At 51.7% G+C, this 26,096-nt stretch overlaps 1 protein-coding gene across 1 annotated transcript in view; it reads left to right on the top strand.

The window, feature by feature from the left end:
- Window positions 1-15,774: 15,774 nt before the first annotated feature.
- The window catches only part of FAT2 (FAT atypical cadherin 2), a gene marked incomplete at its 3' end in the record, with an annotated part of 53,957 nt that continues 43,635 nt past the window's right edge, over window positions 15,775-26,096 (top strand). The window contains exon 1 of the mRNA XM_008937772.1: window positions 15,775-15,822. The remainder of the gene's footprint in view (window positions 15,823-26,096) is intronic.

The raw sequence follows: 26,096 nt of genomic DNA, 5'->3' as shown, positions 1-26,096 counted from the left end.
CAGGCTAAGGACAGAGGCAAACACATCCACACTGTCTTTCAGGAACCTGTTTTCAGATAAGACACAGCTTTCCTGTCATCCAGATCACTCCTTGGGCAGATTGAACAGATTCAGCAACAAGGCCCAGTGATGCCAGCTGATATTCCCATTGGAAAACTCAAGCCAGACCCACAGCCAACCATGGAACCTGGGGGGCACCTCAGATCAGAGCCCCACATGGGGCAACCTGCAGGCAGGCCAGCTCCAGCCCCTGACACCCCAGTCCATGCACTGGTCCTGCCTTTTCTCCAAGCATTCCCAGGGCAGGAGGCAGTTCAGTGACCAGCCATAAGGCTGCTCTGATCCAATAGGGACATATTTTTGCAAACCCCATCTAAACAGGTGTTCACCAGACTCCTCCATCGCATCAGCTTTTTGGGGAGCCCAAAGCAGCCTTACTCTGAGCTCCCAGCTCCCTTCTGCCAGGGCCTGGTAGTGGAAAGATGATTTTGCTCCAAGTGACTAATTCTTGCCATGCTACAGAGCACACCAAACAGACAGGTCAAAGAGGAAGACTCACCAAATGGCTTTCCTTTAAAACTGTCATTGCCACAACTTGTACTTATTCTAGCAGTTCTTAAATTAGATGTCCTTAACTGCTCTGAGCCAGTGCACAGCAAATGCAGACAACAGCAAATGAAATAATACAGCAGAAAGAACACAATGAAAGCTCACTTCCCCCACTCAAAATGCCACCCACTGCCTGTTGGATCTGACAGCTGAGCAGGCAGGATGGCCCCGTACCAGCTCCCCTGCTTGGAAAATCCCCAGGCTGTAGCTCCCGAGGTTGCTGTGGGAATCAGCAAAGATCAGCCCAACAGATGACAAAGCGGACATCCTCTCCACGGTGGCCGTGCCCCAGCTTGCCTGGAGCACCGGCAGAGAACAAGCCACCAGGCTGAAGACAAGCTGCAGCCCATGCAGCCAGAGCAGGGCAGGCATGACACCTCAGGATGCCCTGCAAGCCTATACAAGAGCAACCAAAACTACATCTCCACTTGACTCTTCTTCCTCTGCAACCCAAAACGCAAGCGCTGCGTCGTGAAGCGTCCCCGGTCCCAAGGGCAGGAGGAAGATTTCCCTGCCAGTGAATTCCCAGCTGTATTCCCCTTCTCCTCTCCTCCCGTTCCCCTTCCTGCTCGCAGCAGGCAGGGCTGGGTGAGCCACTCCTGGGTGATTCACTCCCCACCAGGCAGAAATGCTTTCTTGGATACACACAGCTGGGCACAGGGAAGAGGCACAAGCCCTCTGATCCCAGCTGAATCACTGCGCCCCAGTGAGCTCCTGCAAGCAGGGACAGAGCTCGCTCAGAGGTCGCAGCAAGGTGAGTGTTGCAACACGACAGCGTGTGACTCACCAGCAGAGAAAAATGCAATTTGGGGTAGGAATTGGGAATGTGAGGAGGACAGCAACCTGCCAGGGCACAAACACCAGTCACAGAAGCACCCAGTTCTGTCTTAAGGTGAAGAGGAGAGGGAACTTGTGCAGCACAGTGAGAAAACATGGAGAACAGGATCAGGTGAGCAAGCCCACCCTGGGAGCAATGAGCACCTCGTCCTGCTGATGGATGGTCCATCACAGCCCCAGCTGAGCTCAAGTGGCAAATATCCTCATCCAGCCACAGCACTGGGAGCTTTGCACTCTCCTTCAGGACAGGATCTACCCCCAGAAGTCCCCACATGAGCAGGATGGTCACCTAGAGTTTGGATTGGATGATGCCAGCATTCACCTTGCTGAACTCTGCTGTGGAGCCAGGCCCTGGCACGGATGCACCCAGGGACAGCAGCACTGGCCAGGTTGTGCACAAAACACCATGTGGCACCTTCTTCCCTCCCCAGTCCCTGGGGCAGCAAGGGCAAGACCTGCACCCATGCCCCAGCAGCGAGCCAGTGTCCACAGAAGCCTCCCTGGGCACAGCTCTGGGTAATTCCAGTAGCATGCCCTGCACATGCCCTACAGGGTAAAAGACTTTTTCCCACACCCATGTTTCCTTGCTTGTCCCTGAAGGCAAGACAGCCTCCATCAGTGTTTCTGTTTTGTGTTGCAACAAGACAACAAGCTCCCCAAAGTCAGCTGTCCCAACAGCTTTGCCAAGGGCAGCAGGAAAAACAGGCAGAGGTTCTCAGTAAGGTAACAAGGCTTTCCTGTGCCCATATGAAATGCATGTCCCTAGTGTGGGGCACAGCCTGGTCCCTACTTCCAGCTGCAGCTGAGTGGAAGGTGTCGGCTGGTAGCATCAGTGCTGAGGTGACAACTATCATGAGGGAAAGCTGGCAAGGAGTCCTCCTGCACCCCTGGGAGCCAGCTGGATTTCCTCCCAGGACTGCAGAGGAAAGGAAACGGGGCAGCCATGAATCATCCACACCCAGGCTAGCAGCAGGGCCTCCCCTGTCTCCCTCTAGCGACTGCAGCCCTCAGAAGATTTCAGGTTAATTAGGCTGGATCATTAGCTCAAGGTGCAGCTCCCCTGGTTCATGGGGCCCTAGGATTTATTCTCCCAGAGGGCAAAGCCCACAGCATCCATGGAGCAGCCAAGCAGGATTGTCCCCAGCCTGGAGGGAGACCTCACGTGTGTGACAGCAGCGTGTCAGAGCCTTGTTGCACAAGATACTGTACAAAATGGAGAACAACAGAAAATTAATATCTATCTATATAAATAAACCAGGAGCAACTCCACTGGGAATTTCTAAAAATCATCACCCTTTGGGATGCAAAGCAGCTAGGCCTGGAGAGCAGCTAAGCAGCATTATTAAATAAATTAATTAGCTGAGCAGAGCCCGCCAGGTACTGAACACTTTCCACTTCCAAGCAGGTAAATGAGTCCGTGGGAACAGAGGTTGCTCCACACTTGCCAGGCAGTGCAAGCTTCATTTTAATGGCCATGCAATTTCTGCAGCTTTGCCTCTGGAAGCCGCACGCCGGGGTGCTGTGTTCCCCCAGGAACATCCCCATGCTGGGGGCCACCTCTCTGGGGACCCTGCTGCAGGAGAAGGGGTTGGTAGCAGAGGGAGGTCCATCCTTGGCATAGCCCAGAGGTTTCCCCACTGTGGAAAGCAATGGGTCTGGAACCAGAGATGCAGTTGGGGAGAACTTCAAGCAGGGAGGAGGAGGAGAGCAGGGAGGACAAGCTGGCCTTCAGGAGGACAAGGTGGCCCCGGTGCACAGGACTGAGCATCACCTCACAGAGCACAGCCCTGAGCTTTGCATCGCCAACCACTTCTGCAGGCAGGCAGGATGCCTTTGATCCCCAGCCCTATCTCGCCACCTTTAAAAACCATCTCTCATCACCCTGGGGTCTGGCAGGAGCAGGGTAAGTAAATTCTCCTCTCCCAGCCTAATTGCAGCCGTCAGCCGACGCGGGCAGGCACAAGTTGAGCAGGTGACAGGGTAGTGCTGCCCTCCCTCCCAGCGTGTTCCTGAGAGCCTGGCTTTCATCCCCAACTAGGAGGAGGTGACCCAGGGGCAGGCTGTGGGTCAGAGCTTGCCAGGAGTAGGCAAAAGAGGTGGAAAAAGGAGCTGAGGGGGGAAGGCAGAAGGTGAAGGAGGCAGGAGCGGACTCTCCTTCCCTCCATCCACCTTGTGGGGTAAGTCCAGCTGCGATGGCCCTTCCTGCATCTCTCCCTCCAGATGTTGTGGAGCAAAAGGTGTCCAAGTTCCTGTCCTCCTGCAGCAGCTTTGCTAAAGCTAGGAACTTCAAGAGGACTATAGAAAATCCACTGAAAAAAACACCAGCACTGCTCCAGCCTCCATTCCCCAAGTGAGTGCTCACCAGGGCAGCATGGAGGTAGATCTCTGTTGTAAGAGGAAGTTCACAATTACAGCACAAGTCATTACTGGAAAATAACATTCCTTGGCATGTTGCAAGTAAAATCTGAATTCCCAGCCGGGGTACAAGACAGCCCACAGCATTCATTCCAGGACCCATGTGAAAGAGAACACGAGACGATATCTATGATGGCAGAGACAGATAAAAGTTGGTAGGGGAAAAACTTCAGGAGAGCATTTCAAACAATGAATATTACATCCAGAACAGCAAAAGATTCTCTTGCAAAAAGAAGTCCCCGGTGAAAGTGCATTGCTGACAACTCCTGAAATTAAATCTCCACTCACACACACACCTGTAATCTGAGCAGCACTATTGCAAACAGCTCCAGAGAACAAGACCATGCTGTCTCTTCCTTCACTTGGAGGAAATGGGGCTATTCAGACCCTGGGAAGCTCTGGACAGCCCTTATTCTTCACCCGTGGGTGAGGGCAGCCATTCTGCAGGCAATAGCTATGCCCAGGGCATAGTGCTACTTGCAACCAGCCGCTGCAGCACACCAGGGCTGGGGGCTTTGCCTTGATTCCAGCACCACACTACAAAGGCTGACCCACAAACATGTAGTCAGTCTTCTTCCCAGCCAGCAAAGGATGGCCACTGAGAATGATTCCTTAGAGCACCCCGATCCCCACCCCAGGTCAACCCTTAGCATTCCCCACAGGAGCTGTCCCAAGAGCAGACCATGACCCACCCCTCCCAAGCACTCCTGCCTGCCCTTCCAGATGTGCCCGCCCATGCAAACACATCACCTGCCCTTTCCTCCCGTCCTCCTCCAGGGCTGCAACGTGCTGCAGCTCCCCAAACAAGCTGCAGAAGCATCTCATGTCACCCCAGAGCTGAGCAACTCACAGATTTGCCCCAACTCGGGCAGGATCAGGCTGAGCTGCTGCCAGGCTGAGCTGCTCAGGGAGAACTGATTATTCCTGCCCAGAGCCAAGGTTCTGAAAAGGGGCATTGTTTCAAGGATGATTTGCTGTTTCCCTCCTCACACACACAAGCCTGTAGCTCCAATCTGCCTTTTTTGCAAGGTGCCTGCTACCACCTTGCTTAGAGAGAAGACTGGAGAGGGACAATCAAGGGAAGAAGGGAGTGAAAGCCAGGCTGGTTGGCCAAACCCAGGATGCTCTGCAGAGGGGCTGAGCCCATCCAGCTGTTCCAGGTGTTGCACTTAAAGTGCAACCTCAGAGCAGTAAATGATCAGAGCAGTAAAGGGCACCTCAGAGCAGTAAATGATCTGCTTCCCTTTCAGACCAAATCCTGGCTTCCAAACAGCCCCTGCTATTGCTCAGGAGCCATGTGCATGCAGTCATTGCTGGAGGGAGCAGGTTGCAATACCTCACTCCCCCTCCCCAGCCCATCTTGGCACAGGACACGCTGGCAGCTGGGAAGAGGCAGTGTTGAAACAGTGACTTCAGGCCCTGCAGGAGCTTGGTTTGGGAAGGCGATGGGCTCTGGGCAGCTTGGGAAGCCCACACTGAGGACTGCCACGTTGTCCTGGCTTCCTCATGGACAGGCTCACTTCCTACAACTAAGCCCTTTGCCAAGGCACAAGGAGCAGGACAGAAGAGGTTCTTCACTTCTTTTCAGCAAATAAACTGTCTGAGTCGGGTGTCATCCAATGTCAGGGACCCTACAAAAGCACCCCAAATGCCTCATCCCCAGACACAGTTCCTCAGGGCTGTTTAGCCACCAGCCTTCCCCAGGAGAAGGTAATAGCTCAAATCTGGTTCCACACACACACTCCAGCTGCAGAGCCCCATTCCTATTTCTCTTTGCCCTGTGAGATTCTCCACAGCAGCACTTCACTCCTTAAGACAGCTAGTCCCACCGAGGTGGACTTACCCTCATCCTTCTGCTCCAAAGCCACCACTGCAGCAGGGATTTGGTCACACCAAAGCACTCTCAGAAAAGCCATGGGCAGCCTCCTCTCCTGCATTTAACCTTAAACTCCTAATAAACTGCTCCCCTCCCCTTTATCAGGTGGCAAACTCCTCACCTGCACCAGCCACCAGCACCATTTCTTTAACCCTTCCTCTGCCAGCACAGTTCCTACCCAGCAGAGATGCAGATAGACCCACATCAGCATAACATACCTCAACCCGACCTCTAAACTTTGGGAACCCGTATAAAATTGGGTCTGAGAGATAAACCAGCCCCACAGGTTTACTTTTAAAGCTCAGTGCAAATGAGTACAGAGGATATCTTGCAAAAATCAATGTCGACTCCTGCTGCAGCACTTCAGCTCTGTTATAAAAATAAAGAAAACCCTGGTTTATGGGACAGCTTGGTACTGGGGACAGCCAAGTAAAGAGGTTGGAGCGTGGCTTGAGGTCTCAGCAAAGCCTCCTGCAAAGGACTCGGAGCTGTCAAAGCTCTGGGGAGGATTTTCATCTGCTGAGCAAGGAAAAGTGCCTGGAGCTGTGCTCCTGATACCCATTGGTCCAATGGTTGAGGTTGCTCAAGCTCCTGGGCACCAGGTTTCACCCTGCTCTGCTGGGAAGGGAGCAGGAGCACTAAGTGGAGGAGTCACATTCGCACCCTCTGCTACCTCCAAACCCCCACGGAAGGTTTGGAGCAGGATGCCAGAACCACCCATCCTACTTCACTTTTTTCCTTTAGTCTTTGCTCTAATCCTTTAATGAATTAAGTGGAGCAATTAAGTCTTTTTTTTTTTTCTTTTTTTAAAGTGAACATGCATGAAAATGGAGATGGGTATTCTTGCTGTTCAAGCACTTAATATGATAATTAAAGCAAAGCCCCTCAGCTTTAGGGATTCTCCACACCTCTCACCCATCCCTTTTTTTCTGTTTATCTTCCTGGCAGACTGCCTCTCATATTTATCCTAACAAAGGCCGACCCTTCCTCTTGCTCATGCTGTGCCCGAACTGCATGAGACAGGGGAGGAGGGGAGGGTGGAGATTCAAAGCTGCTTCAAAGCAAAAGCCCCAACCCAACATCAACAGTGGAGAGCCCTGTCACAGTAGGAAATGGAGAAACCTCCTTTCTGGGGGAATTCAGAGGGCACCACGACCTCAGGCCATGGTCAGCATCATGAGCAAAGCCCTGGGACTATGAGGCTCATCTGCAGTCCTCTCAGGGCCATGTTGCCCAGTGTTATGGGCAAAGAGGAGGTGCCTGCTGCCTTTCCACTCTCCATGCATGGCCTCACTGCACACAGCTTTCCCAGATTCAAGGCAACCCAGGAAAGCTGGGTCTACAAGGGATGCTGAAAAGCCACCGTGTTTGCTATCCAGTAATGTGTCCAGCCTTCATCTCAAGCAGCTGAGCTGATTCTCCATGCCCAGCTCACTGCAAAGGAGGCTGGGCAGGTTCACCTTCCCAAGGTAGCCCTTTGGTAGCCTCTATCTTCTGGCCCCACCAAACCTTCTGATCCTCACATCTCCATTCCTCTTCTTCCCCTCACCCACTTCATCCTTGTTTGGCTTAAAATATTTGTAGGTATAGCTGAACATCTCTGTGCTTCACTTTCCCTAGCAATAAAAAGGAGATTAACAGATCCTCCTGCTTCCCTTGAAGGATGCAGGCACTGAAAAATGACAGATATCTGGGAGATGACAGATACCTAGGTCAACACCCAGAGAGAGGTGCCTTGCCCATCCTGCTCTCATCACAAGAGTTTTACCAGGAAGACTGTCAGCCCTACAGATGCCCTCCTCCCTCCACCCCATCAATAACGGGTAGGAGCTCAGGACCAATAAAACCCAGCTGCACAAGTCCAAGGAGAAGCCTCTAAGACGTTCCTTGAGTGCTTGGGCAAAGTGTTTCAAAGATGGACAAAGTCCTACCTGTAACTCTATGGGCAGTTAACAGATGTGGCTCCCTTGAAAGCAGGCAATGGCTCACCAGTGAATCCCTAACAGACTGACTCAACTGGGCTGGATGGAATCCCTCAGCACTAAAATTTGCTGTTTAGGCTGGGAAAATGCCTCTGCAATATGCATTTCTCTCACTTTTCACTTTTTTTTTCTTTTAAGCTTCTTCCTGTTTTCATCAAAACACATTTCCTGACACAAAAAGGTCTTGGTAAATGTTCTCTGACTCATCAAACTGGCCAAACAGATCTTCTGGCTCCACAGAAACTGGACCATCCTGTTTGTGGGTGCAACAGCCACCCCCAGCTGTGTGCCAAGGGCTGAGGAAAGCTGTTCCCACTGTGAAACACTCCCTGCCAGATGTGGGCAAGCCCTCCCTCACATCTGGATAGCAGTCAGCCATTTTGATGTCCTCTCTCATTTGTTTGTTGCCTTGTCCCAGAGCAGGATAAGCTTTGGAGATGAGGCTCTTTACCTATTTCTGCAGAGCAGTCTACCACCCTTTTGCCTGTAGGATCATGGTTCTGTAAACCCAGAAGCAAGGTAATAACACCCTCAGCAGAGTAGCTTCACTGTTCCCTACCTTCCTCCACCCCAACACACAAAGAGTGCTGCAGAGCTTGCAAAGCCTGCGGTGATCGTGGCCAGATGTAACAGTCAATAAAGCTGATGACCTTTGCTTGATTGTCCAGTTCAACCAAAGCAAACACTTTCCCCCGTGGGCTGCTGTGCAAGATGCTTCAGAAATTAGGGAAATTGCTCCCGCAACGTCCCTGGGAAATCTCAGGGACACACCATCCATCAATATTTTGCAGTCTGAGACAATAGCAACATCTCCTGCTACACTGGTACAAGCCCAGACACTGTGCTCTGCCTTCCTGTAAACAAGAGCTGTTTAGCTCTAAATTTTTCTTTTGGCTCAGGCTCCTCTGGTTCAGTGAGGATGGTATTGAGATAATCATCACATGGATTGTATTCCTGGTACAAGGCTCTGTTGCACAATGGCACCTCTTTATAATACCCTTGGAGCAAGGAAGTTCCAGGCTGGCTTCTCCACCAGGCATAAGTGGGCATCAAGTCTCAGCAGTAAGCTGAAGTGGTAGACAGTAAGGATCTGAAAGAGGAGCAGGAAAATCTGAGGTTGAGGCAACTGATTAATAGAGAAACTTTTACAGACTGCTGTGCAAAGGAGGAGAGGGTAAAAAGGATCTGGGCTGGAGTAGAACAGAATTTTTTCCCAAAGCAAGACAAAACAGGAGAAGCATGGTCTTTCTGAGGGAGAAGAGTTACTGGCCCAGGATTTTTCAGGCCAGACCAGAACATCTTCCTACTTGAAAATTAACCTCCACTTTGAAAGGGTTTCTGCCAGAGACCTCTGAGTGAAGCAAGAGGGTGGGCAGTGCCCTGCTCTGCCCGCGCCTGATCTCCCAGAGCCTGTGCAATCCCCAACACACGATCCAGTGCACTGGACTAAAAGTTAAACATCCAGTCTCAGCTAGTTATGTGGGGCCAATGAGGTCTTCTGGGAACAGATCATTCCCCCTGGACAGACACCTGAACTTAAGGGGTTGTAATTTAACAGCTTGCCCCTGCTCTACTTTTCAGATGAATTAACTCAATGACCTCTTTCCCCACCCCCTAGTAAAGACCAAACCATTTCCCATTTTCTCCCCTCCACCTTTCTCCACTGCCACCCTTACCAACCTCTTTCTCCTGCACAAGCACCAAGCTGAAGCCTGGTTTCTCAGCCAGGATGATGGAAAGTTATGTCTGCACTAACCCATCCACCACAGCCCCAGCTCCTTCCTGAGCAGCAGGACCACAAGGAGGGTCTTGCTGGGGTCCTGCCTTGGCTGGAAGCCACCATGGCTTGTAGTGCACGGTGAGGAGAAGGAGCTCCAGTACAGTAACTTCAGAAAGAGTTATGGTGGCCTGGACCATGGGCATGACCCAGTGAAGTCTTGTGAAGAGCACTAGCACCTTAACTAATGAAGCCGGGAGGGTTAAGGAGCCTGTGATACAAGAGACACTCTGGGAATGTAAGACCAGTGATAATACCTCAGAAACAGAGAGAAACCTCCTGCCAGACCTGGAAGTGAGCAGCTGTTCCTTGGGCACACTTTGTCCCCCAGGATGCTCTGATGAAATCACCCACTCAGGTCTGGTGGGTAGTTTTGCTTGAGGTCACTTCCCTGTGCCTCGCAGGGACGTGGTGGCTCCTCTCCCCAACGGCCGCCCCGCAGAGACTGCAGTCACACGGATCCAGTCCTGTCACCCCAGCCAACAGATGAGCTCAGCCATCCGGCACGTGGTGGAGACCGATTGGCCTGAGATGAGCTAATGCTTGCTCGGTGCAGGCGGATGGAGGGGGAGGAGGAGACACGCTGACTCACTAGCTCATCCCATGACGAGCGCCATGGTCCAGCCCGTGCCTTCCCAGGAGGACAGGGAGCAGCTCCCACCTCCCCATGGGGCTCCACTCGGCACGGCCGGTGGAAACGGGGCTGTGGCACACCCTGGTACTCTCTGCTGGCAGGTCCTCGTTGCCTTCCCTGTCACACCAAACCTTCTCTTGGGGTCTTGCACAGCATCTCGCCCCATCCCATCAGGGTCCCATCTGTCTGTAGAGCAATGACATCCCCTCTGTGGGCTGGCATCCCAGCCTTCTGTTGCTCTGAGCTTCTGACTCTGTCTTGGTGCCAGATGGCCTCAGAGGCAGGTGACTTCATCTCTTTTAAAGGGGCAAGGGATCTGTCATCAGTGCCCTGTAGGAATCAGTCAGCATCATCCTCAGTGGGGAAGCCAGCGAGAGGAGTATGACACAGCAGTGGTTGTGACCCCACAAAGGGCCCAAAGAGACTTGGATTCCAGTCCAACACTGCCAACGTCGTGTCCTTCACACTGAGGGATCCATTGTGTTCAGTCTGTCCCACACAATAGCCTTGTGCAACACCAGAGAGAGTGGGGACCCAGTTCCAGCATGAGCTCTGTGGTGATGCTCTTTGGTGAGAGTAAGGGCTGGGACTACCCAGCATTCAGTCTCAAAAGCCAAAGCCATCTTAGTGGAGGCTGTACTGGATGTTGGGGAGATGAGAAGGAGTTTTTAAATTGCCCCAGCCTCTGTGCCCAAAACTTAATATGATAGGCGGCCTGAGTCAAGCCCACCCATCAATGGATGACTCTTGGACCTCAGGCTTGGAGCTGCTCTAAAGAAATCCCAGTTCAAATTTGTACTGGGTAAAAAGGGTGTGTCTCAGAGCGAGACTCAAGTTTGCATATAGAGATGTGGTTCAGGGCCTTTGGTTACCACTTGAAGGGTCTGCTGCCAAGGCAGAGATGAATCCACCCTGTGCTCCTTGTGAGGGTTCAGGAAGATGAGAGAGGTACAAGCCACCCGTCCCTCTCTGCAGACAGCACCTGCCTCGCTCCCCCATGTGTTCTGCTCGCCTGGGAGCTGCACGGTGGTTTGCAGCCTCACGAGAACATTCTTGACTCATCAAGCTTCACGGAAGGTTATTATCAGCACCGGTCAACGCGGTTGCGGCGCACACAGAAGCAGAGGGAGCGATTCCTGCTCAGGGCTGGATCCTCCCCTCCCCCAGTGCACACGCTCCCGCTCGCTGGGGAAAATGCTGCTGTTGTTCCAGGCAGATAATCGCCCCTTCCCTTGCAAGTCCCTGCACGCTCCTGTGCAAACATACCCACAGAGCATTCAGCACAGCAGATGCTGAGGCTTAAAGGCCAGACCCACAGACCGGCTCTCCCTTTGCAAAGGAGAGACAAAGTTCTTTGTCCCTGAGGAAGGTAGCTCTCCATCTGCCTCGGCACCACCTCAGGGCCCAGCAGAACCTGGCACACCAGTGAGCGGGCATTTGCTGTAGATTTGGAGGTGGCCAAAAATCAGGTCAGGCAAAGGAGAGCAGCAGGAGCTGGGACTCCTTAGGAAGTGCCCACCATGAGGTTGGCTCCCCACCCTCACAACAGCTGGACCATTTCAGTCCCTAGCTGGGCCAGCATGCTCAAAGGGGGCCAAACCCTCAGTAGGGGTGATAGCAGGGGTTGCACCATCATGTCTGCTTCGGAGGGCAGGAGCATTTGGAGAAACACCCCAGTGCCACATTTCAACAGCACTGCCCTCACCTCCACTGCCATGGTAATGCTCCAGTAAGGCCAGTTGTGTGTTGGGCAGGAAGGACACATGTTTAGGAGGATGAGCTGGAAGATGGACCTGCAGGCATGTGTTCAGGAGGCAGCAGGTCTGGTGGCCAGGGCAGTGAGCAGGTATAGCCATCGGCAGTGAGGCCCCTATAAGTATTTCTTGTTGGTCCAGAGAGGCCCGTGGTGATTTCCCTACCCTAGCCTGAACGTGCTGCTTCTCTGCAGAGCTCTTTGCGTGCAGCAGAGCGAACGTCTTGGCTTTATCAAAGGGAGATCTTGGGCAGAACTAGGAAATGAAATCTCTGCCCATGATTAGGGAGAAAGGAGCGTCCTTGCCAGCCAAGTGATGGAGCTCTGACGTTCCCCACACCTTGGAAAAGAGCCTGTTGTATCCAATGGAATGAGATCCCAGCAGCAGGATGTGGTGGCATGGAACATTAACACCAGCTTACGGAGCTTTTTTTGGCTTGTTTGATTGACTGAGAGGTGTGAAGCAGCACTCAGGGCAAAGCCAGGTATCATGCACGGCTCCGTCTCCCTTCTTGCCTCCCTCCTTGGCTCTGCTCCCCCAGCCAGGCCAACCCTCTATGCTTGAAACCACAGGCAATTTTGCAAGCCACCCCTTTCTGCAGGAGCAGGAGTCACTCCTTGGGACAAACACGACATTTTTCTTCCCAGTCCAGCCTGACTTCAACTTGAGTAGGAGAGCCAAGACAGCAGAGCCAGACAGCTTTCACCTGTCCCAGGCTCTCACTCACCACTGACAGAGAATTAACAGCTGGACCCCAGGAGAAGTTCTCCTGTGCTTCTTTCCCCTCATGGATCGCTGGGTTAGTAGCTGATCCAAATGGTCTCTAAAAGCCCATGTTTGCCTTTGTATGGAAGGAAAGAGTCCATCTTAGAGTCCTAGTCAGCTATAACCTGAGGATTTTGGAGTCTCTCCTCCATAATAAGAGTGCTGCTTACCTCGATGCCATGATTTGACTAGGAAGGACAAGATTTTCTATTAAACTATCTAGTACATTCAAAAAAATAGGCTTTTGGAAAACCAAGTCTTCCTTCACTTGTGTCCCAAAAAAAAAACCTCTCTGGATTTTTTTTCCAGCTACACTTGTTTGGCTAATATGATGTTTCTCTGCTCCATAGCCACGGAGCAAAGTCTTTTTTGAGAACTAAGTCCCCTTCAGTTAACAAGACTGGTACTGTGCTCTGCCACTGCTATGGAAAGGCAGACCCAGTGTTGCAAATCTGCTGGCAACCAGGTGAAGCTGTCAACAGCTTTGCATGCGCTGGGAGCATGTGCATGGTTTGGAAAGAGATCAAATCATAACCACCTGAAGGTTATGTCCATCCTCTCTGCAGGGTCTGCCTGATGCATGGCTCTTCCATGAGCACCAGCTTCCTCAAACAGCTTTCATCAGCGAAGCACAGCAGAGAAAAGGGACTGAAAGAGGGTCTCTGTGACCTTCTGGAAGAGCAATGGGACAGTGCAAAAAAGAAGAGCTGTCTTGTGTGCAGCATGATAGTCTCTTGCCTTGCTGAAGATGAGCACTGCTAGCCTTGCTAGCTGAGAGTTCACTCCTTGCTACACTGGATGAGACCAAGTTCCCAAGCTCAATGTCTCCAGGGCTACTCACTGGTGCAGATGGAGGCGAAAGGAGCAAGGCACCTGACCAGTTGTGAAAGGCTCCAAACACAGGGAAATGCTGGTTCTTGTAGCAGTCAGCTGATGCCCTGAAGCCAGACGTTTGCTCACTTGCACCTTGGTATGTCTAAATATAATACAAGTATTGTTCTGAGCCCTGCCTCAGCCCCAATGAAATCCAGCTGCCAATACCTGATTTTCTCGCCTTCCACGGCTGCGAGAGATGCAGCTGCATGAAGGAACTTTTCCTTTCATTCCTCCCATGCACCTCCCATTGCCTCTACTGACTGATCACTTGGCCTTCTCTCATGGGACACCTTAAGAAGAGCTGATTTGAAATTTCAAGGTACTATTACTTTTACTACCATGTTCACATTCCTCAAAACTTCCCTGCAAGTTCTCTCATAATTCATCTGACTAAGCCAGCTAGAAAAACGGACAAGCCGCACATGTAAATCCACCTGGATTTATCCCCTCTTCTCATTCAGTTCGAACTGAATGGCCCCAAAAGCCATGATAAGCTCGAAAGCAAAGACATTTCCAAGTGGAGTTAGGCTTTTGTGAAGAGAGCATCCAACATGAACATTTGCAGCACAAAAACAAGCAGATTAGTTCCCAAACCAGTACTGTCCCAGGTAACCCCAGGGAGATCTCATCATGCTGTGCAAATTTCTTCTCTTATTCTTGATACAGTCAGTTCATTAGAGTTAATCTAAAATGCTGAACAATCTTGATTCCATCAAAACTGCATTTTCTGTTGAAATTACCAGATTGTCCTCAATCACCTCCACCAACAACCCCGAACACTCTGATATATCATGGGTCAACCTCTTCACATCCCTTTAGATTTGCACCATGAAAACTCATCGATAATTTGTGTCCTGTGATTTTATTTCGACACTGTCCAATTTGAGATGAGTTCTAGCTGAAGCTGAGTGTGTGGCTGGAGGGTTCACAAACTGCAATCCTGGGGGATTTGCTGTTGAATAGTAAGGTGGAAGTTTGTATCAACCCCTTCTCCTCAAACAGGATGCTAATGGGGTCTGTTTCTCTCCTCTACCTGTTCCTCTGCTCATATCCAGCACTGTCCCCTGCATGGAGCCTCAAAAGGAGCAGCTGTTCAGACTGTTTAAAGCTAAAACTGTCCAGTTTTCATACTCTTTTACTTGTTTTTATTTTCCTAAAACTGTACAGAACACTTTCTGGTTTTTTTTTCCCTGTGAAAAAAAAATAAAGCACCACAGGGGGAAGAGCTTCACCTAAACCTGAATGTTGAGCAAACCAGCACACCCTGTATCTGTTCAAACCCCTCTGCAGTCCAAAGGGGGTATGTGAGTATTTACTGAGGGGTGGGAGGAAGAGGAGGGGAAGTGGACTGACACAAAGAGAACCAAAGCTGCCCACAGACTGCCCACACTCTAGCCAACTTCATGAGGAACACCCACAGCAGGGTCCCCATCTCTTCCCCTCGGTCCAGCCCCAAACAACACTCCCAGAGCTGAGATGCTCATTCTTTGCCAAGAAAAATCCCCCAAAGCTCTGGTACAACTTTTGGCCTCCCTGTGCTGCCATCTCTCCTTGCTGCCTTGCTCTCTTTTCTCTGCCTGCTGCCTTTTCAGGACAGGGACCACCTTCTCATCCCCTGCCTGTACGGCGCCGAGCACCCTGGGGCTTTTTGGCGGCAGCTGAGGTTTCTGGGGGCTCCCCCAACACAAACAACAACAACCTTCAAAGCACCTCTCTGCACACAGCTGCTCTGAGGGCAGATTCAGGTTTCCCCCACCCCCCTTCTCCCCATCCCTCCTTGCAACACCCACCTGGCAGCTGCTTAAAAACGATCTTTGGGTTTTTCAGGTGTGTTGAAGGGTTTTACCTGACATAGTCCATGCCCCCCCTCCACAGTTGAGGTCCTGGGTTTCATGGTGATACTAGTTAATCTAACAGTAAAAAGCTCTGCAATTATTTGGCTCTAAGGCTTGGGTCCTTGCCCAGCTCTGACATACACACACAAGTTCACTTCTCCAGTGAGGGAGCGGGCGATGCCTCTCCTCTTCCTCCTCCTCCAGCCTGTCACGGAAGGGCTGGCTCTCCAGCAAAGGAGTTCCACCTCCCGCAACTTTCTCCCTCGCTGCTCTCAACCTGTGCTGCCAGAGGCTCAGCCAGCAAAATCCCTCCTTGCAGGAATTTCTCCGAGCCCTTTCCTCTGATTTACAAGCGCCATGGAGCCCCAGCAGCCAGCGGGGTGCTGCTGTGGGAGAGGATTTTCAGCGGCGAGAGCAGAGAGGCAGTAAACTTCAGGAGAGGTCTCTCTCCTGTTCCAACAGGTAAGGCATGCTGCTCGCTGCTGTGGGAAGCTGAGATGACTCAGGGATCAGTCTGTACAGCTCGGATGGAGGAAGGCATGGAGGATGCAGAGATTTAGTCATGAAACTGCTTATGCATGTGAGTAACTTTTGCTGGAAACAATCTTATCCTAAAAAAAAGGGATTTGGGATGCAAAGGGAGAGCCCTTCATTCTTTCCTCCTTTCTGGTAGCCCTAGAATGGGAGGGGGGGGAGTTTTATGGAAGGAGCCAGGAAAAGCTTCAGCCCTGTCTGTGCCAAGTTTGCACCTGGTCTTAGGTGGGAGAGTTTGTCATGCTGCAGCCAGTGCAAGCAGGTGGGCTCCAGCTAGCAAAGGCAAAAGCCACGCTGCAGAGCAAAGCAGGAGAGGAGGGACTGAGCAGAGTAGTGCTCCAGGTGTCTGCATGGAGCAGGATTTCTGCAGGGAATGCGCTTATGCTGGAGCAAATGGATGTGCTGCTGAAGGAGCAGTGATGGCGTCAGGCTGTAGGCTCGGCTGTTGGCCATACACAACCTCACTAGCCAGGGTGAGGTGGTACCACCCTGAGCTCTGTCCCCGTGTTCGCCATTAAGCCTCTTCCATCGTCATCTCAAACTCGGCTGTGCCTTGGGGATCTCTGAGCTCCTCGCCTGCCCTGGTCCCCCTCCACAACAGGCAGCAGAGCTGGGGAGCTGAAGCAAGAGCATGGGCACTTGGAGCAACCGGGGCCCTTCCAAACAGTGGTTATCAGCTAATCAGCCTCCCGGGGGAATTAAAGGCAGACTTGGTGGAGCGCAACACTCCAGAGGGGCAAAGATCAGCTGTCACACGACAGGGGTTGCTTTGGACAAAACTCTTAAAAAAAGCTGGCGCTCACTTGGGTTTGCTGCTGCAGAGGGCTAAGAGTTTTCAGGACGTGTGGAAACTCGGGCTGTACAGTGGCCAGAGCTTGGCAGGGTTTGGTGGGGCAGGCAGAGCTGTGGCTGATGGGCTCCCGCTTCGCCCAAAGTGTCCTGGAGCCAGGCAGGAGGGCACAGAGCCCACTGCGTCCTCTGCTCCGGCACTCGGGGGGGCAAAGAGCTGGCATGGCACACGTAAGGAGCTGCTATGGCTCCCCAGGCTGTCTGCTAGAGAGGCTTGGGAAGTTATCGGAGCCTCGGGACGGAAAGCAAACAGTCTGTATCGGGCTCCTGAGGAAGGCTGGGCTGTCTCGGTATTCGGGGAGGCAAAAATCACTGAGCTTGGTATTGTGCACTCTTATCATCTCCTAAGATGCAGTGCACCTCACCTTATCAGGAACAGTTCAGGGACATCCGCCTGTCTGATAAATGGTTGAGGGACTGAGCAGGCAAGAGGTTTCTAACCCAGCCAGGGGCTCCGGTCTCTGCCTCTCCCCATCTCCTTGTTGTGCTCCGTACCACTAGAGAAGTGAGTCCAACCACCCTGCCCATGGATGGGAGAGCACAGCAGGATCTGCTCCTCTCCCAAGCCTTTCCCTGAGCTACAGCTTGCCCCATGAATGTGTTTCAAATCCCAAAGCTTCCAGAAACCAGCACGTCTCCCAGCCCTCCAAACAAACAAGCAGCATTCATGTACGAAGGGAGAGTTCAAAGGAGGCGTAACACCTGGAATCAAACATCTGTTAGAAACTAATGCATTTTGCATCCTACGCTCCTGCCAACTGCTCCAAGGCAAGTCCTACAGGATCGTTCCAGCTCTCTCTGTGCTGTAGAAATGGCATTCCAGGCTCTGTGCACCTCGCTTTGTTTTTGGCCACGTGTGGAGTGTGCGAGTGCAGCTGCGCCCCGAGCAGCAGTGGGCTCTCTCCTGGATCATGCACAAGTGTAAGAGGAGTAAATACCCTCAGCCCCCTTTTTTGCTTAAACTCGGCTGGCAACACCAATGCTCCCGTGGCTATTAGCAAGCCGATTTGCTGAGCAAGCAATTTCTCTCTCAGCCACACTTTTCCCTTGGTAATGGGGCAGGTACTGGTTTATTAGCAAAGAAACTTTCTTTCCTAATTCTTGGAAGAAGGAGCTCCAGGGAGGGGCAGGCTGCAAGGGCTGTTAGGAAGGTTTGTAGCTCAGAAATGAAGAAACAGCAGGTTTGAAAAAAAACCAAAGGAAGTATTTTTTTTAACACAGAGGGCATACTTAGATTCTGGATTACATTGCCACAGGGTATTGCAGAGGCCGAAAGTGTACTTGGCTTCAAACAAGGCTTTGATCCATTTGGGATCCAGTAGAGGCTGTTAAACACAACAGCCCAAGAACAACCACGTATTTGCACTGATGCTGGAAAATGGGATAAGGAGCATGTTTACACGTGCCTCATTTCTTATGCTCCTCCACAAAGCAACCAAAACTGGCCATCTGGGGAGAGACACTATGGAGAGATGGCCAAGGGTGGCTGTTTTGACGTTCTTATGTTGTGAGGCTGTTTTGGACTGACCAGGTTGTACCTTGGATAGATGCTGTGACTCAGGCAGCCCGGGAGAGGCTGGTTATGCTGTGAATAGACACTCCATATGGCTCGGGTTGAAGGGACACCGTGTGCCCAGGCTGGTATCTGACTGTCACAGGTGCTGCAAGCAGCATCCACACACCGCTGCCTGCTCCACAGAGGGGCTGCAATGCTGAGAGCTTCCAGAAACGTGTTCCCAGCAGACAGGCTGGAGCAGGAGGCAGTGCCTTGTGCTGGGAACAGGATGAGAGCTGATAAGGCCAGGCTGTGGCAATGGGACCAGCCTGGGCAAACATGCCTCTCGCAGGGGTTAATCTTTTCTTGAGTGAAACCCTGAGCTCTGCAGGTCAGGGGCTGGCTTTGCAGCAGTGCTGTGGAGGCAGCAGAAGAGGTGGGCTGCTGGAGGCAGCTTTCCTGAGGGCAGGCAGGTCTGGGAGCTGAAGGTTTTCTACCTGCTTGCAGGTATCTCTACATTCAATCCATGCCTGCTGCGGGGAATTTCTGAGGCACAGCTAGACCCATCCTTTTACAAAGGAGGACCGTGTCCTTTTATGAGGGGGGGATCATCTCACTCATCCTCTGTTCTCCGTGTCCTTACGCTGCCTCAGAACACAAACGGGGGAGCGGGAAGGTGAGGAGCAGCCCAAGGTGGACAGATGGCTGCAGAGCAAAGGAGGCTGCAGGCAGAGCGGAAAGCTGCTCCCTGCTCACCTTCAGGCACCAGAAGGGAAAGCCCAGCAGGGCGCTGGGCAGGGGAACGAGATCTTCCTACCAGTGCAGGGACAGGTTTGTGGGTGAATGAGAGTTGCCCGGTAGGAGAGAAGGAGGTGAGGGAGGAGGCACCAGAGCCAGGGTTGTGCTGCAGGGCAAGAAGTGGAGTGGTCCATATCCTGCTAAGCACCAGGGCTCCTCGCCTGCATCCAGCAGGGCACATGGTCCCTCACCCAGCTCTTCACACCAAGATGCTCTTGGGCTCCTTCCCAGCAAATTTTACACATCACAGGAGAACATGCATGTTCCCCACAGGGAATAACAGAAAGGGCATCAGAGGACTGTTGGCACTCGGGTGATGCAGCCAGCATCCTCCCTGCAAACATCCAGGTCGAGTTAAGGTGAGGATGAGGACTCACAGGGTCAGGGAGCTCAGGATTAGAGCCCCTCCGAACACTGGGCAGAGCTGCTCCTCTCTCCAGGATGGGCTGGGAGCTGAGCCCAGCCTGGATTCACAGCTGTGGTGGATCTGATGGGAGCTGTGTGCTGGGATCCCAATAAGGATCTCGGAGGCTTTGCAGTACCTAAATAAACAGCTGTTTTGTGAGCAGCAGAACTCATGAAGCTTGGTTGCCTGGGGCGCTTTCTCTTGTGTGGATTCTCTGATGTCTAATAATCGGGTTGGGCTCACATTAGAGCCTTTTCTTCCAGCTGGGAGTCCTAACTTGGATTTCTGTCCTCTCTCCTGCTTCTTTTCACAAGCTTGTGCTAACCTAACTCCTTTCAAGTCTTTACCTATCTAGTTAAATCTGGCTGAAACTGGCCAGGTGATCTAAGATGTAGCAGGGAGGACTGAAAATGTGGCCCCATGCACCAGGGGCCTGCATACTGGGGAATGATTATCAGTACAAGATAATTTTAATCCCAAGCATGAGGAAAATAGGAAAGGCTTGGTATGAGTTTTGGCAGGAGAAAGCAATCAAGAAAGAGCCCAGGGTGCCTTGTGGGCTCTCACAAGCTGTGCTGATGGTCACGGCACGCCTGCTGGGCCAGCTAGTTTGCAGTGAGAGGCACGTGGTCCTTGGCACTACCAGCCCCCACAGGAGCTGAATCCAGAGAGAGGTGCACAGTCCCAGCTGTGGCAGAGCTGGGGCACGCTCACACGAGTACCTGGCACGCTGCAGCTGGCTCCTGTGCCAACATGTTTGGGCTGCTGCACCGCAGTGCCCAGCCCCTGGGCCCCTCACACCCTGCCTGGTGAGCAGCTCCCACCGAGCCCCCTTCCCACCAGCACCGCCTGTCTCCAGCCCCTCAGGCCTGTTCCTTTATGAAGGCAACAGGTACCCTGTTTCCATCAGAGCCACCAGTGGGATCTGCTGTTTCTTCCCTGCCTCCTGGCTGTCCTATCTGCCATGCCTGGCCATGGAGATAGTCACCAGCCCCCAACATACCCCTGGTTATCTGTGCAATGTAGCTTCTGGACCAGAGGCAGGATTTACCCCCTTGCTGCCGATAACTAAGGAGGGCAGGAAAGCATTAGGTGAGGAGGGACAAGCAGCTGATCATTTCAGGGCAGAGAAGAGGAAGGGGATGAGGAACAACACATAAGGATGCTTCCCCCTGCCCTTGGCAGAAGCAAGTCAACCTCCTTGATGTCACACCAGGACTGGAGCCAGCAGCAAGGCAGCTTGCACTGCAAGGTTCCCTCGCCCCCCATGCCTCCTCCTGCGACCCCAGACCCCCACTGAGGGCTCGGCAGCTCCTGTGCCATTAACTCTTGCTCTAGAATGATGTTGCAATGCCAAGACAGATAAAGATCATTGACCCTTATAACTCTACGGGGAGTTCAAGCCTGTTCAAGTTCTCCTGTGCCAAACAGACAAGCTCCTAGAGGCTTACAACAATGACAGAGAAACCTCAGCTATGTGACATATCTGAGCCAGGCTTAGGTGTTGGCAGCAGTACAAAATCAGGCTCTCCCTGGGTTCCTCACAGAGTACTGGATAGAAATGCACATAAATGGTGGAAAGGTGACAAGAAAAAGCCTTCAGCTTCATGTACAAGGTGATGCCTTGCTCATGAACAGAGAATGGCTTGGAGGCAAAAACACATAGTGCCTGCTTGCTTTGGTGGAGGAGCAAACCAGGGCAGCAGGTAGAGCAGCAGGGCATGGGCAAAGCCATGAGGATGTGGCAGTGGGTGTGTGATGTCTGAGGGAGAAGAGGGTGAGCAGCTCACTGGAGGAGGCCACAGTAAGGAATCATGGAGGAAGGTGCCTTTAGAGCCAGTTTGGATCTGAGCATCCAACTTGTAAACAACTGGCACAGTGACAAAGGTGGCAAAAGCATTCAGCTGTATGGGGGAAGGAGGGGTTGGACATCAGAGTAACTAAACACCTCCCAGCTGCCCTTCTTATGTGGAAGACCACCCTGCTCTCTCCTTTTCTGCACAACTAACCCACATCGAGCACATCTGTCTTCACTGCTCCAAGAACAGTGTCCCAGCTCAGTCCTGTTGGCAGCCCTGAACGGTGGTCCTGACAGGACCCCTCACAGGACCACTGGCTGTGGCAGACCAGACCCAAGGAAGGCAGTGCTTTCTCAGAATGAAGTTTACCAGCCCCTGCAGCCATGCAGCCTGACTAGAGAAAAAAGGTGTCTCAGCACCATGCCAGGTCTATCAGCCTGGGGCCCAGATTGCCCCACACATGTCAATGACTCTCAAGCTTCCCCCAAACTCCTTCAAGAGAGTCCCTGTTCCTCCAGCACCCCTTAGGGGTCATCAGTCCAAGCTCCCCAGGGTACCCAAACTCCTCAGTGTTAAAGCACTTGCCTGGCCCAGCTGGCAGAAGATGGAAGGACCATCTCCATGGTTCTCATGGGACTGCATCCATTCCACTCAGGGACCTATGTGTGACCTCCTGCCATGCTGAGCAGTCCAAGCAAGACTCACTGCTCCATGCACCAGCATGACACTCATTAATACCATGGTTTTCCACGGAGAAGCCCCTGGTACAACCCACCCCATCAGCACACAGCCAGCTGTGGACAAGCTAGGACAGACCTTGGCTGTAGGAGGCACGCACACCAGCTTTGAAACCATCATCTGCCTTGCTCCAGGCTGGCTAGCAGTTTGGAAACAATTTCCAAAGGTCTATCCAAGTTGTTTGGGGATTGGAAAGTCGAGAAGGGGAAGGAACAGCCCAACTGTACCCTGGTGGAATCTGCAAGTCCAGCAAAAAGCTGTACCCGCATGAATGCAGCCCCTGAGCAGGCTGGTGCAAAACACACTTCTGCAGACATCAGCCCTTAGAAAACCATCCACAGGCACTGGAAAACCCCGAGATACACTGAGGAAGGAAACACCATCACTTCAAGGGTTCTTCTTATTAATTTTCTGGCTTTGGGTCGTACCTCCAGGATGTCTTTCTTCTGCTTCACTGCAAACCCAAGCAGAGACTGCACAAGTGAATGCAGGAGCAGGATTTCCAAGGACAGCACCAGCCACTGCCACTAGCCCATAGTCAGCATCTCATTCAGAAAAATGCTGCCGAGATCATGGGAACAGGTCCATGCCATGGTTTGACAAGGGATGGGTGGGTTTGTTTTTCAAAGTGCAAGAAAACAGCTCAGAAACACCCATCTCCCTGCAGAACTCAAACCCCACAGGCCCAGCTTTCTGAGCGACTGGTGGGGAACTCACCAAACCTGAGCAAGGCACCAAATGGAAAAGGCTCCGATCCCCACCAGCACTGGTGCAGCAGAGGAGAGGGCAAACATTAACCAAGCAGCCCAGCCCCCACACAGCGTGTACATGGGGTTTTCCAGTGCTGGGAATCAAAACACCTCACAGACGTGGCTCCACACCTGTATGAGAACTGTACTTTTTAATCTGTGACTTTCCAATGTCAAAAAAACAGGGACAGCTTTCTGGTTGACCCTATTTGGCAGGTAGCTGTAAGGATGTTGCCCCCAGCTGTAGCTCTGAACCCCCAGCTGAACCTCTTCTGCTCAGCTACCACCCAAGCCAAGAGAAGACAGTGTCCCAGCTCCTATTCATTTTCCCAAAGCCCTGAATCCACCATCTTCCATTATTTCCTTCCTTTGCTCTGTCTCTGTTCCCCAATGGCCATTGAAATTCAGACCCACCATTAAACTGCCCTATCACTGATTATTTGAACATCCAAGTGCATCTCCTTTCTTGCCCCCAGCTCCTAGTGCTTGTAGCCTCCAACAAAGACATTGATGTTCTTGGGGATGGTTTTGATCAGTACCTGTCCCAGGGTGATGACTATCTCTTGAAGAAAAAAAAGAGGGAGAAAGAAGGGGCAGAGGCAGGGAGGAAGAGAGTGAGAGAAAGAAAGAGGGAGGAAGAGAGTTTGGGATCTCTGCTGGCAAAAGAGCAATAAGGGAAGAGTTGTCCTTATTTTCCCATGAAAATGATCAATTTTCTCTAATCTTCTGATCTCAAAACTTTGGGCCAAGCCCTCCCCCCCCAGCTAGTGAGGGGAATGCTGCTCTTGGTGCACTCAGCACTCACCTTGTTTAGTGTTTGGGGTTTTTGTTGCTTTTAAATGCTCCTCTTGAAGGGAATTGAAAGGTGGGGCTGGGGCCACACCTGCTTCCTGGCAGGCTGCAGCACTTTTCTGTGATATGACTGACAAAAAAAAAAAGCAGCCTGCACATCTCAGGAGACCCCCTGAGAAACCCCTCCCAGAGAACCACCCCCCAGGGCCATGCTCCAGCCATCCAGAGTAGCTGCACCCCGCACCCATCTCCCCAAATCACCCGTCTCCACGACCTCCCCACGCACACACTTTGAACCTCAGTGCTGTGTTTGTTCCTTCATTTCAAACCAACAGATTTGGGCATGTCTTTGACAGAGGATCACAATTTGGATGTTAAATTTAGACGCGCACTTAGGCTCTGATTAGAGATACACCGAGTGTTTACTCACTCTGCGGGGAGTTTGCACCTACCGGGCTGAGGGTGAAGCCCCTCAAGGCTCTCTGATCCTCTCCTGGTGATTAGGAGAGGAGGCTGAATCACCACATAATGATGCCCTGGTATTTCCCGCAGTCAGGAGCGTGCCTTGCCTTCCTCACTCCATCCTACCAAAGAACTCTTTCCAACACTTCTGCCTCTCCATGTGCAACCAGCTCCAGGAGGACATCTCTGCCCCAAGGAGCCATGAAAGAGGGAAGCAGAGAGTTTGCAGGAGTAGGAATAACTGATCCCGTGAGATGAGGGACCAGAAGGAGGTGAGGGTGCCTAAGTGCTTAACGCTTGCTGCTGATCTGGCAGCCCTGAAGTGGATATGGCCCTTGCCGTGGGTTTCACAGATCATGCACTAATTAGTGTCAGCACAAGGACATGGGGTAGCACAGCTCAGAAAAAACAGGAAAAATATTTCTTCTGATTGACATGAAAAGATCTGTCACAGGCACAGCTGATTTCACCCAGTATCAACATGGAGATCCTTGAACTGCAGTGCAAGGACCCTTGAGCTTGGCAGCCACCTACAGCTGGCATCTGAAGGGCTGGTACACTGCTTGGATGCCATTTTCACATTGTATGCAGCTTTCCCACCTGCAGTACAAGAGCCATAGAAGCCCACCTTGTTTCTGCTCATTGGTTACTGACACTTTCCAGGGGCAGTTCCAACTGGAGATGAGCCAAGGCAGCAGTAAACCAGATTCACCCTCTGTTCAGAGCACTGTGCCCCTTTTTTCTGTTGAGCTTCACCACAGCCTTTTGAAACGTCCCAGTCCCACTTTTGGATAGTTTTGCATTGTGAATGTGGTGTAAATGATCCCAGAAGCAGGAAACAAAGCACGGGCTGCACAGTTATCTCCTTGGAAATCTATTACTCTTCAAATGTCATAAAAACCATGCTGGAGAAAGCTAAAGGAAACATCCAGTGCATCATTGCTACTCAGCATAACCTACTAAAGAGGAAACTCCAGGCTATGAGTAGTAAGTGATGGTTTTCTGTCCTGGGCTGGGAAGTTGCAAGCTCTTCTGGGAGCCCCAGGAGACTCAAGTGGAATAGGCCAACTCGTGAAGGTCACTAGTGCCACTAACTCTCTCCATCTCATTCCTTGACCAAAGGAGAAAATAAGAGGACAAACGTGGGCTTATGTGGAACTGCTCAAACAGTGGTAGGATTTGCCAGCAATATTGGTATCTAAATTGTCCAAGCACATGCACATGCAGTAATAAAGATGATGAAATAGCACATCTCAGAGAACAGGCAAGTGCAGTCAGGAGACACGATGGGCTCTCTGTGCTGATGTTGGGGCTTTGGGCATGTGTCCTGCCAGAACGAGAAACTATTAGACTTCAAAAGCTGATAGTGATGCCTCCTAGAAAATTCTCCCTAAGTTTTAGCTGCGCCTTTCAAAGTTTTGGATCTTTTCCAGAGGAAATGAGGCTTCTGCCTCATGCCCCATGTGCATAGTTCCTCTCCATCCTTCGTAATAACTGCTGAAGCCATTGATTGCTTTCGGCCCAGCTTCTAATTGAAAGCACAGCTCTCAGAAGTATGAGGTCATGACAAGTTTTACAAAATAATTAGCTGGACAGAGGAGAAAATCCCTGCTAATGCCCCCACAAAGTAAAAAGAACAGCAATGTAAGTGAAGATCTTCTTAGACATCAGGAAATCTACAGGCAGGAGTGAGGTTAAGGACATTCCAGGAGAGATTCAGAAGAAAGTTCACAACTTATTAAATGCCAGAAAACTCACTCCTTGCTCAAGGTTATCCTCCCATATTGAATTGCTGGTGCCCAAGAAGGCATGTGCTCTAACTCCTGCTTTTCTTGTGGTTGTGCAGTTCATAACGTCTCTGCCTTGTGGGTTCTCTGATGTCTTATAAGAGAGGAGTTCACATTGCCGTTTCAGTACCATTCAATTAAAAAGTCAATTAGCCCAGATACAAAGCGATTGGCTTCATTAATTCTACTGTTCGTGCAACAGCACTGGTTTTGTTGCTGTTTTATTTTGCTGTCTTATTCTACTCTGAATTGTATGTGACTTATCCTGCTCCACAGTCCCAGCAGACACACGCGCACGCAGCATGCATGCATCTTCTTTCCAGGTTC

The sequence above is a fragment of the Merops nubicus genome, unplaced genomic scaffold (genome assembly GCF_000691845.1).
Source record: "Merops nubicus isolate BGI_N331 unplaced genomic scaffold, ASM69184v1 scaffold4573, whole genome shotgun sequence".
In the NCBI taxonomy this organism is placed as follows: Eukaryota; Metazoa; Chordata; class Aves; order Coraciiformes; family Meropidae; genus Merops; species Merops nubicus.
This window is presented reverse-complemented; position numbering and strand designations above follow the sequence as displayed.